General features: G+C 42.5%; 1 pseudogene; it reads left to right on the top strand.

The window, feature by feature from the left end:
- Positions 1-2,926: 2,926 nt before the first annotated feature.
- LOC142461936 (U6 spliceosomal RNA) lies at positions 2,927-3,026 on the top strand (annotated as a pseudogene).
- The last annotated feature ends 9,501 nt before the right edge of the window (positions 3,027-12,527 follow it).

Raw genomic sequence — 12,527 nt, 5'->3', positions numbered from 1 at the left:
AAACTAGGAGATGTGAATTTGTTGTTTTAAGACACAAGGTCTTGGAATGATTTTCCATGTAGAAATAGATAAAACAAACTTAGTCCTACTGCCATTGAATTGATCCTGACTCATTACATCCCTACACAATAAAGTAGACCTTCCCTACAGGATTCCCAAGGCTGTATAACTTTAAGGAAGCAGCGTGCTACATCTTTCTTTCTGATGGTTCCAACTATCAAGGTTTTAGTGAGTAGTCTATCACTTTAACCACTGAGCCAGTGGGGATAAGTAGTCACATGACGCTTGCTGACTCTTTGAAAGTAATGGGTGGTGTGACTCATTGTGTAGGTGACTAGGAAGAGCTAGACGGGATGGCTGAAGGCAGGGAGGGCTGGGAAAGGAAAAGTGGAGAAATTTGTGAGAGTAAACATGAAATGAGTGGATCTTTGAGTCACAATCAATGTTCACCAGAGCAACCACTGCAAAAGAAGCAACCAGATGGACAGAATGCCTTTTATTTGGTTACGCAGCCTCAGTCTTTGGCCATCTCCCCAGTATTTGGCACACTGGGCTCATTAACAGAGTAATCATGATGTGCAGGAGACACACAACATAGACTGTCTATCGCCAAGGCTGACACCACTATTTACAGTAATGACTGAAACGAATTTCTTGATACGGTAACATCATTGGAAAACAAGACGTTTGGTAGCAAGTTGATCACATCAGCTCCCTATACGTTGGGAGAGACAATCTTACTTGGATTTATTCTGTTTGTGTATGTATATTTGCTGCCTTCTCCTGAGATCCAGGAGAAAATTGAAGCTTTCTGCTCCCATAAATATTTGGTCTCAGAATCCCACTGGGGTAAACTCGAATCTGTCCTATAGAGTCAGTGTGAGTCCTTGTCTGAAGAGTTTCTGCCAGCTATCTGTGGACTCACAGAATATCGTCCTTAAAAATAAGGGAACACACATAGTGTCCTCTTAGACCAAAGGCTTGGATAAAGGAAATCTTTGTACAAAGGAAGTATGACTGTGCGTGCTCAATCCACCATCTGCTTTCCTCATCCTACCCGATACTGACAGTGTCCTGCTGCTGCTCATAAGGTTTTCAGTGATGAATCCCTCAGAAGTAGGCAGCCCATTATTGAGCAATACAGGAAGCAGCAGAAGAAGATGGAAGGAATACATTGAGTGTCTGTACCAAGAAGGATTGGTCAATTTCCACCATTTCCACGGGTTGCAGATCATTAAGAATCAGTGGTACTAAAGAAGTCCAAACAGCACTGAGGGCATTAGCAAAACACCAGGTTCCAGGAATTGACAGACATTCCAACTGGAATGTTTCCACCATCTGACGAAGCACTGGAAGCATTCATTTATCTATGGTAAGTAACTTGAAAGATAGCTATCTGGCCAATCTATGTTAGTACCTATTCCGGAGAAAAGTGACCCAACAGGATGCAGAAATTATTGAACAATATAATTAATATCAAATACAAGTCATTTTTTGCTGAAAATAATTGTAGCAGTACATCGAAAGGGAGGAGCCCTGGCAGGGTGGGGATACCTGTTGGACTGAGAACTGTGTGGTCAGCAGTTCAAAACCACCAGCAGCTTCATGGGACAAGGACTGGACTTTCTACTTTGTTAAACAGTTACAAACTTAGAAACAACTCCACAGAAACTCATGTATAAGAGAGAGTTTTATATAAAGGGTAAGTGCACATCAATAAAACAGCTCAACCCAGTGCTGCCCAAGCCTACAAGTCCAACATTAACCCATATGTCCAACACCAATCCACAAAGTCCTCCATCTCCCAAAACACACACAATGATGCCGACTGCAGGAGGAAAGCCAAGTCAGTGAATGTGCAAGCATCTCAGAGCTGGCAGGGGTCTCCACCCAGCTGCTCCTGCAACCAGGGCTGCATCGGGGTAGGTCCATGCGGCTTCTCCTCAGGGATGTCTTGCAGGAAGTGAGCCTTGCCAGTAGCTCAAGAAGACAAGGAAGAGTATTATAATGAAATGTACAAAGATCCGGAATTAGAAAACCAAAGGAAGGAACATGCTGAGAGAATTGTAAGGTGAAAGAACTGAAGAAAAATTCACGCCTTGAGGTAAACAAGCGGCCATCTAGCTCAGAAGCAACAAAGCCCATATGGAAGAAGCACACCAACCTGTGTAATCACGAGGTGTCAAAGGGATCAGGTATCAGGCATCAAAGAACAAAAAATCATATCATTGTGAATGAGAGGGAGTGCAGATTGGGGTTCCAAAGCCTACCTGTAGGCAACTGGCCATCCCCTTACAGAAGGATCACAAGTAGGAGATGAGCCAGTCAGGGTGCAGTGTAGCAACGATGAAACATACAACTTTCCTCGAGTTTTTTAATGCTGCTTCTACATCACCCCACCCCTCACTATCATGATCCCAATTATACCTTACAAATCCAGCTAGACCAGACGATGTACATTGGTACAGATGGAACTGAAAACACAGGGAATCCCGGACAGGTGATCCCTTCAGGAACAGTGGTGAGAGTGGCAATACTGGGAGGGTGGCGGGAAGGTGGGGTAGAAAGGGGGAACCGATTATAAGGATCTACCTATAACCTCCTCCCTAGGGGATGGACAACAGAAAAGTGGGTGAAGGGAGATGTCGGACAGTGTAAGATATGCCAAAATAATAATAATTTATAAATTATCAAGGGTTAATGAGGAGGCAAGGGTTAATCAAGGGAGCAAGGAGGGAGGGGAAAAATGAAGAGCTGATACCAAGGGCTCAAGTAGAAAGCAAATGTTTTGAGAATGATGATGGCAACAAATGTGCAAATGTGCTTGACACAATGTATGTATGTATGGATTGTGATAGGAGTTGTACAAGCCCCCAATAAAATGATTTAAAAAAATTCAATCCTTGAAATGCAATATTGAAGGGGCTTGCTTCAGCGGCACATATACTAAAATTGGAATGATACAGAGAAGATTAGCATGGCCCCCGTGCAAGGATGAATCAAGATGCAACATGGAAGCATTCTATGCTGAAAATATTGAACACACCAGAAGTAAATGGCAGGAATTCAAAAAGTCACTGTACCAGAAGAATTGATCGATGTTTAACCATTTTAAGAGATAGCATATGATCAAGAACCAATGATATTGAAAGAATAAGTGCCAAATTGCACTAAAGATATGGGTGAAAATCAAGGCTCCAGGAATTGAAAAAAATACCAATATTTCAACAAGCTAATGAAGCACTGGAAGCATTCACTCATCTATGCCAAGAAATTTGTAAAGTGTCTATGTGACCAACCAACTGGAATAGAGTTATATTTGTGTCCAATCCAAAGAAAGGTGGCCCAACAGAATGAGGAAATTATCGGACAATATTATTAATATCACATACAAGTAAAAGTTTGCTGAAGATAATTAAAAAATAGTTACAGCTTTATATCAACAGGGAGATGACAGAAGTTCAAGCCAGATTCAGAAGAGACTATAGAATGATGGCAATCATCCTTTTTTAAAAAATCATTTTATTTGGGACTCATACAGCTCTTATCACAATCCATACATAAGTCCATTGTGTCAAGCACATTTGTACATTTGTTGTCCTCATCATTCTCAAAACATTTTCTCTCTACTTGAGCCCTTGGTATCAGTGCCTCAGTTTTTCCCTCCCTCCCCCATCCTCTCTGCCTCAAGAACCCTTGATAAATTATGAATTATTTTATTAAATAATAAAATTTGTTCATGTCTTACACTGACCGATGTCTCCTTTCACCCACTTTTCTGTTTTCCATTCCACAGGGAGGGGGTTATATGTAGATCATTGTGATCAGTTCCCCCGTTCTCCCCCCACCTTCCTCTTCCCTTCCTGGTATCGCTACTCTCATTATTGGTCCTGAGGGTTTATCTGCCCAGGATTCCCTGTGTTTCCAGGTCTTATCTGTACCCATGTACATGATGCGGTCTAGCTGGATTTGTAAGGTAGAATTTGGGTGATGATAGTTCAGTGGGGGGAGGAAGAATTAAAAGAACTAGAGGAAAGTTGTATGTTTCATCGGTGCTATACTGCACCTTACTGGCTCAGATCTTCCTTATGTCCCTTCTATAAGGGGATGTCCAATTGTCCTCAGATGGGCTTTGGGTCTCCACTCTACAGACCTATCATTCACATGAATACGATTTTTTGTTCTGGGTCTTGGATGCCTGATACCGGATCCCATCGACACCTCATGATCACAAAAGCTGGTGTGCTTCTTCCATGTGGAGTTTGTTGCATCTCAGCTAGATGGCCGTTTGCTTATCTTCAAGCCTTTAAAGCCCCAGATGCAATATCTTTTGATGGCTGGGCACTATAAGCTTTCTTCACATTTGTTTATGCACCCATTTTGTCTACAATGATCATGTCGGGAAGGTGAGCATCACGGAATGCCAGGTTATTAGAATACAGTGTTCTTATATTGAGGGAGGACTTGAGTAGAGGTCCAATGTCCATCTGCTACTTTAATGCTTAACATATAAATATACACAGATAGATCTAGTTCTCCATCATTACATATAAATATATTTACATATGTACATGCCTGTATTTAGACCTCTATAAATGCACTAGGCCTCCTAGTTCTTTCCTCTATTTCTTTTTACTTTCCTTTTATCCCTTTATCATGTTCAGCCTTCATTCTAGTTTCAGTAATTCCTCTCAGTACATTGCCCTTGATCAAGCCCAACCAGACCTCCTACACCCTCCTCAACACCAATTTTGGATCACTTGTTGTTTCCTTGTCCCTGGGATTTTTTACACCCACTTCCTTTCCCCCACCTCCCTCACCCGTGTCCCCCCAGGAACCGTTGGTCCTGTTGTTTTCTCCTCTGGATTGTTTATTCCGCCCCCCCATCTTATCTAGACAGACATGCAGAGACAATAATAAACCCAAAAACAAGACAGAGCAAAAGAAAACAGAAAACTAAACAACAGCAACAAAAAGAAAAGCCTATAAATCATTCCAGTTCTGTTTGCTCACCTTTAGGAATGTTTTCTGGTCAAGTCTAATGGGGTGTCATGCCCTGGAACCAAAGTCTATTATTGGTATTCCCCAGGGACTTCATTGCTTTACTCCCCTTGCTGCTCTGTGCATGTCCTTAGCGCTTGCCCCTGGTGTGATGGAGTCAGATTGGGCACAGTCCCACACTGTGCATCCAGTGTTGTCCTGCATAACCCCACAGTGAAGGACATCTTGTCTTGTGGTGGGGCCAGCCCTATGGTTCTCCCTGTGCACTGGTTGCTCTGAGGAGGAATATCATCCTTGGGACTTAGTGGACCAGGGTGTGTTCCGCTCTCTCTCTCCTTCCCTCTTTGTTTGCTCCTGTGTGCTCTGATCAGACGCTCCCCTCGTTATCTCGTGTACACACACTTTGGATATGTGAGAAGGATCAGTCCTTAGAAAAGAACATAATGCTTGGTCAAGTAGAGAGTGAGTGGAGGAGAGGAAGACCCTCCTGAAATGAATTGACACAGTGGCTGCAACAGTGGGTTCAAACAGAAGGATTGTGAAGATGACACAGGACTGGGCAGGGTTTCTTTTTGTGTTCATAGGTTGCTACTCAGAACGGACTCAGCCACACCAGCCAACCACTACATTTTCATTCAGCATACCAGCATACACTGGTCAACAACTAGTTAGATGTGTGTGTGTGTATGTATTTGTATATATATATATATATATATATATATATATATATATATATACCCCCCCCAAAAATATATATATATATATATATCCCAAAATAACCCAGACGTCTTCTTTCAAAGCTATGCATTTATTTTTTTTAACAAAACAACCTTATCGCCTTAAAAGTACTCTCCATTACACTTAATACATTTGTCAAATCTGCTATTTGATTCCATTCTTGGAAACATTTTCAAACTCATGTTTGGACAGTACCTTTACTCATTTTTTTCTTCACCTCTTCTACACCTTCAAATATCCGTCCTTTTGTGTCCCTCTTCAGTCACAGAATGAACCCAGATTGGTGCGTGGGACAAGAGAGGCATGCTGTTTTTTTTGCCAAAAACTGGTGCGCTTAGATGAGTGCATGAGCTGATGCATTGTCATGGTGGCAAAACCAGTCCCCTGTCCGCCACAAATCAGGCCTTTTTGGTCACACACTGTTAAAAAATCTTTTCAGAAACTCTAAATAGAAAGCTTGATTAATGGTCCTACCTGGTAGAATGAACTCCAAATGCACTATCCCCCTCACATCAAAAAAATAAATGAACATCGTCTTGATATTTGATTTTACTTGATGAGCTTTTGTTGGGGGGAGGGTGAGGTGATGATGGCATCTTCCACTGGCTTAATCCACTGGTTCAGTTTCGGGGTCGTAAGAATGACCTTAGGAAAAAAGTCTGGGTTACTTCAGAGCTGTTCTCTCAAAGTATGGCGTGTTTATGCTCAACTTTCTTTTTCCTGGCCAGTCAGAACCTGAGGCACAAATTTTGCAGTGACTCGTCGCATTCCCAAATCTTCCGTTAAAATTCACTGAACTGACTCCAAAGTAGTCCAGATAACTTCCCATCCAATTCTATGGTCTGCCATCAGTCTTTGAGTACAAGTGCACAATTTTTGTTAACATTTTTGTCTGGGAAGCTGACAGACATCCAGAACAAGATTTGTCATCAATCAACATTTCACCTTTTTTTGAAATGAGAAAACCACGTGTACACTTGTGTTTTTCCCATAGCGCTGTCCTTGTAAGCTGTGTTCAAAAAATGAGGCATTTTTACCCAAACAGGAAACCAAATTTCACAGCTGCAAAAATCGGCCATCAAAAAACATGAGGTTGGAGCAAAATGGCTTTTTCGAAAATATTCACTGTGGTAAGAGAGAACCTTCCCAGGCGATGCCACCGGGTGCACTAACTCAGAGCAAGTTGTTTGATGCTTGCCTAGCAGGGGGGGTGGGGGGAGGATAGTATGAAAGCTTCCAAAACTGAGCTTTTGTTCTGAGGGGGGGGGTGCCCATATGTGTGTGTGTGTGTGTGTGTGTGTGTGTGTTGGATATCTCCAAAATTTAAAGTGTTGCATGTTTATTATGTGGCATTCTTTTGCTTTGAGTATATATAGATCTTAGAAATTTTATTTGGCTAATGTTCTAGATACTCAAAACTAGATCTTTCTTGATGCTTGATGTTTCAATATCCAATGTAGGTATTTGGTTAATCTTGCCTTGCTTTTTCCCCCCAGGCTACAGGGACATGTTCTATAGAGTAGAATTCTGCAGTCCATCACTCACTTGTCCATTGGATTGGAAATAAGTACAATTGCTTCCTAAGGAGAATTTGGCCCTATCCTACAGATTAACCTCAAAAGAGTACAAACATCATGGTGAGTATAGTTCGTGTCACTGTATGTTCATGTAAAAATGGTTGAAATCTTTCTGTGGGTAAGAAAACAAGGAGGAGAAACTTCCCATCAGGAAATTAAGCTTAATAATATGTATACAACTCTTCTGAATACAACTGAATGATCGCATTGTATGATTTGTGAATTATATGCCAATAAAACAGTTTTTTATTGCAAATGCTTTATTATATTTATTTGGCCACAATATTTTTTAAACAAAACAAACAAAAGAGATGTAGAATTGTCTCAATGCAAGGATGTCCTTCATTTTCCAGTTTTCATGAGAACATTTCGGCTTTACTCCCAGATTGGCTGCTTGTGAATGGATGATAGTCACCCTCTAGGTATTGGTTAGAAGTGTACCCACAAACTCAACTTTGAATGAATAGCTTTCAAAAGCTTAACTGACGAACACCATGTCTGTATGTGGTTGCCTAGAAGATGGTCTTATAGATATGTTAAAATCTGCTTCAACCATGAGCCAGACAGGCAGAGGACTCTGGCGGTGTAGTGGCCTACAAGCTGGGCTGTCGATCATAATGTTAGTAGTTTAAAGCTACCAGCTGCTCCAAGGGAGAACGAGGAGGCTTTCTGCTCTCATAAAGATTTACAGCTTAGAAACCAACGGGGCAGTTCTACTCTGTCCTATAGGGTCACTGTGAGTTGCAAATGATTTCATGTCAGTGAGTTGTTGCTTTGGTGTAGCAATGATTCCTGTGGAATGGCTTTTATTGAATTAGAGCATCTGAATTGAGGAATATAATATTAAAAGATAATCCTCTGAAATTCACCTTTACCTATAGAAGTATACAATCAAAGGCATTCATTTTATGAAATGGTGCCCTACTTTGATATAAATATTACCAAATACAAAATATTAAGGAGGCTAAGCAAAAAGTGGTATCTTAAATGGACCTTTTGAAATCCAGTTTGATATTATATCAGGCTGGCAGTTGATATAGTATATGGGGGCAGCATAGTTATCTGTCATTGAGTAAGTTTCTTCTAATAGCAAAACTCTACACGCTGCACCATCCTGACAATTGTTGTTATTGTTGCAGCCACTCTGTCGATACATCTCATTGAGAGTCTTCTTTTTCATTGACCCTCAACTTTACCCCCAGCATGATGTCCTTTTTCCAGAGTCTAGTCTTTCCTGACAACATGTCCAAAGTGCATGAGACAGTCTCACCGTCCTTCCTTCTAAGGAGTATTCTGGCTGTGCTTCTTGCAAGACAGATCTGTCTGTTCTTCTGCAAGTCTGTGGTACTCTCAATATCCTTCAATGGCCCCGTAATTGAAATGCATCAATTCTTCTTCAGCCTTCCTTATTCAATGTCCAGCTTTCACAGGCATGATGAAATGAAGTGATGAAAATCATCATTCAGCCTTGAACTGATGAAAATACCATGGCTCGTATCAGGTTCACCCTAGTCCTTAAACTGACATCCTTGCCCTTAGCATTTCAAAGAGGTCTTGTGCAGCAGATTTGCCCAATGCAATTCATTGTTTAGTATCTTGACTGCTGTTTCCATGAGCATTGATTATGCATCTAAAGCAAGATAAAATCCTCGACAACATCCATCTTTTCTGGAAGTTATCATGATGGACATATTGGTCTATTTGTGAGGATTCTGGATTTCTTCACATTAAATTATAATCCATACTAAAGCCTATAATCCTTGATCTTCATCAGCAAGTACTTCAAGTCCCCCTCACTTTCTGCTACATAGGTTATGTCATTAATATATGGAAGGTTCTTAATAAACCTTCCTCCAATCCTGATGCCATATTTTTCGTCAACTAGTCCAGCTGCTCATATTATTAGCTTAGTGTGTAGACTGAGTAAATAGACTAAGGATGGTGAGAGGATACAACTCTGATCAACACCTTTCCTGATTTTAAACCAGGCCATGCTCCTTTTGGTAAATTCCAATGACTGCCTCTTGATCCCTGTAGAGGGTCTGCATGTGCACAATGAAGTGTTCTGGATGAGGTAGTATGCTTCCATCCATGGCAACCCAAGGAGGCAATTCCACTCTGTCCCAAAAGGTCACTATGAATTGGAATCAATGGCACAGTGTTAGGGTTGGTGAGCCAGGATTGGGTCAAGCCTCTCAACATGAGAGAACCTTTATTACATTAAACTGAAACTCTTGCCATCAAGTCGATTCCAACACATAGCAATACTATTTAGACAGAGTAGAAGGCTCTCTAGGGTGTCCAAGACTGAATATGTACAGGAGCAGACAGCCTCATCTTTCTCCTGAGGAGGAGCTGGTGGGTTTGAACTGCTGACCTGGTTAGTAGCCCAAGGGCCAGCGTTGCGACATTCATTCCTCACCTGGGGAAATACTGTAGCTGGTAATTCTTTTACTGTTCCCTAGAGAGTGTCTAACCACTCCCTGTCCATCCCCACCCATCCCATTACCATCAAGTCCCTTTCAGCTCAGAGAAGAATTGCCCCATTGCCCCATCACGTGTCCAAGGCTGTAAATCTGTGTGGAAGCCAAACGACACAACTTTGTCCTGCTGGCTTAGAACCACTGAGTAGCTGGCCTGTAATCACCGTGCCACCTGGGCTTCCAGGAGACCGATGAGAGAAGCTGTCCAGAAAGCTGGTGAGACGCCTCGGCTCTGCAGTCACATAGTCTGAATGTGAATCCCATCTCCATCACTTGGACAAGTGACCTTGGACAAGTGGCTTCATTCTCGATTCATCTCTTCCTTTATAAAATAAGGCAGTGGCAATGATTAGGTGAAATCAAGTCTTTAGAGCTCTTGGCGTGGTGCCTGACACATCGCGAGTGTTCAGTAAATGGTAGCTGTTATCGCTGGATATTTATTTAGCTGCTTATCTTACAGCTGAAAAATCAATGCAATGAATGTCTGCAGTAGACAGTATGAGCAGAATACTCTGCAAGGAAGGAGAAGAAGAGTGGGAAGCGGCTTTAACTCTTCCTGAAAATTTTGTATGGGTTCAACCTTTTATCATTAGATGGGACATAGTTAGCTCTTTATAAGCGCTTGCTTTTGTTATTTTAAACTAGTCACAGCAAGCAAACAGGCGAAGTAGGAGCAGACTGTAAATGGGACAAATTGAAATAAATGTAGCAAAAACCTTCTTCACACACTGCCCTCCTTTGAAGAAGAGGCTTTATTTTTCTTCGGCAATATAAATGTGTAAATGCCATCACTTGTTTGAAGAAATGTGCGCAGTATCCTACGGTCTGCTGTTTGAATTCCTTGGGCCTGTACTTGTTATTACTGTGCACTGGTGGCACTGTGGCCTAAGCGTTGGCTGCTAACTGCTGCTTCAGTGGTTTAAACCTAGCAGCTGCTCCCCTGGAGAAACATGGCACCGTCTGGACCCACAGAGAGTCACAGTGTCAGAAACTCTGTGTAGGGCTATCAGTCCAAACACATCCGATGGCAGCCAGTCTGGTTTGGGGTACCCATTAATAGCCCATTTCCAGGTGTGGGTCTTTTGCTTATTACATCATCAACCAATAGATTCCTTTGGGATAACTTACACACGCTCGCTTTAGGTTTACATCATCTTCTTGACGCTCTTCCAGCCGTGTTTGAAACATCACCACGGAGGTGAAATAACCCCAAGGTTTCTGGTCCTATGAAAATTCACTCCACTAACGGCCCTTGAGCCAATAATGGGAGACGCTGCGTTATATGAAGAAGGACGCATCCCGAGAATCGGAGGAAGGCTACGAACACCCTGCGACATGCAGGTGGCACCCCCTGGGTGGCTGAAAGGGGAGGGCTCCACGCACATGTTGGTGAAGGTCAAGGATTGCAGTTGTCAATATGGAGTACAACTTAATGGCAAGGAAACCCAAACCCTCACAACTGCACCAGTTGGGAGAACCATAATAAATGGCGAAAAGACTGAAATTGTCAAAGGTTTCATCTTCCTTAGTTCCACAATCCATGTCATGGAAACATCAGGCAAATCTGCTGCACGAGACCTCTTTAAAGTGCCGAAAAGCAAGGAGGTAACTTTGAGGACGAAGGTGCGCCTGACACAAGCCAGGCTATTTTCAAACACCTCATATGCATGTAAAAGTTGGACACTGACTAAAGAAGCCTGGAGAAAAATCAATGCATTTGAATTATGGTGCTGGCAAAGAATTTTGAAAGTACCACGGACTGCCAAAAGAACAAACAAATCTGTCCTGGAAGACGTACAGCCAGAATGCTCCTTAGAGGCAAGTCTTCACCTCAACCTACTCTGGACATGTAATCGGGAGTAACACCCGTCCCTAGAGGACATCATGCTTGGTAAAGTGGAGGGGTGGTGGAAAGAAACAGGCCTTTGAAGAGATGGATCCACACCGTGGCTGCAGTAGTGGGCACAAACATAAGAGAGGATGGCGCCGGTCGGGGCAGTGTTGCGTTCTGTTGTATACAGGGTCGCTGTGCTGGAACCCATCCGATGGCTCCTGACAACAATAGCCCTTGTAGAGTAATCGTTGGATAAGGTCCGTGGTTCAAACCTGGGCGTGAGAAAGGTGAGGCTATCTGCTCCCGTAACGATTTACAGCCTTGGAAACTAGGAGTCGCAATCGATGGGTGGTAATGGATTTGCTAATGGACCTTGTATCCATTTGGCTACCTACCCACTTTCCAGAATTTGGTGAGGTCATCGGGCACATCAACCCACCTTCCACCAGGGGGCACACGAGACACGAGCACCATGGCTATAATTTGCCGCCCACGTTTAAAAGGACCAGCAGCGGCTTTAGGAAAATCAATTCTTTCCCAAATTAGATTCATCTGGTTACGGACTTAATCGTAATTTATGTTCTGCAGTTATTGGCTTGCAAAGTAGCGAAGAGAAACAAATGCCTCGTTTTCAGACACCCCTTCCCCTCCTTCCTTGAAACAAAACTGGCAACAATACGAGAATTCTGGGAAATATTTAATAATTTAAACTTTCATAATTAAAAATAAAGAAAAGCAGCTCTTCTAGTTCATCCAAGAAGGGATGGGCGGGAGAGCTAGAAAAGGCAAGTGAGGTTTTCCATTCCAGATGGTGTCTGCTTGAAAGCTCCCAGGCAGAGGCGCAAATGGTTAACATATTGTGCAGAGGAGAAAGCACATGGTCACATAGGGGGA

This window comes from Tenrec ecaudatus, chromosome 11, assembly GCF_050624435.1.
Source record: "Tenrec ecaudatus isolate mTenEca1 chromosome 11, mTenEca1.hap1, whole genome shotgun sequence".
Lineage (NCBI taxonomy): Eukaryota > Metazoa > Chordata > Mammalia > Afrosoricida > Tenrecidae > Tenrec > Tenrec ecaudatus.
The sequence above is the reverse complement of the archived record's forward strand: the minus strand, read 5'-3'. Positions and strand labels throughout refer to the sequence as shown.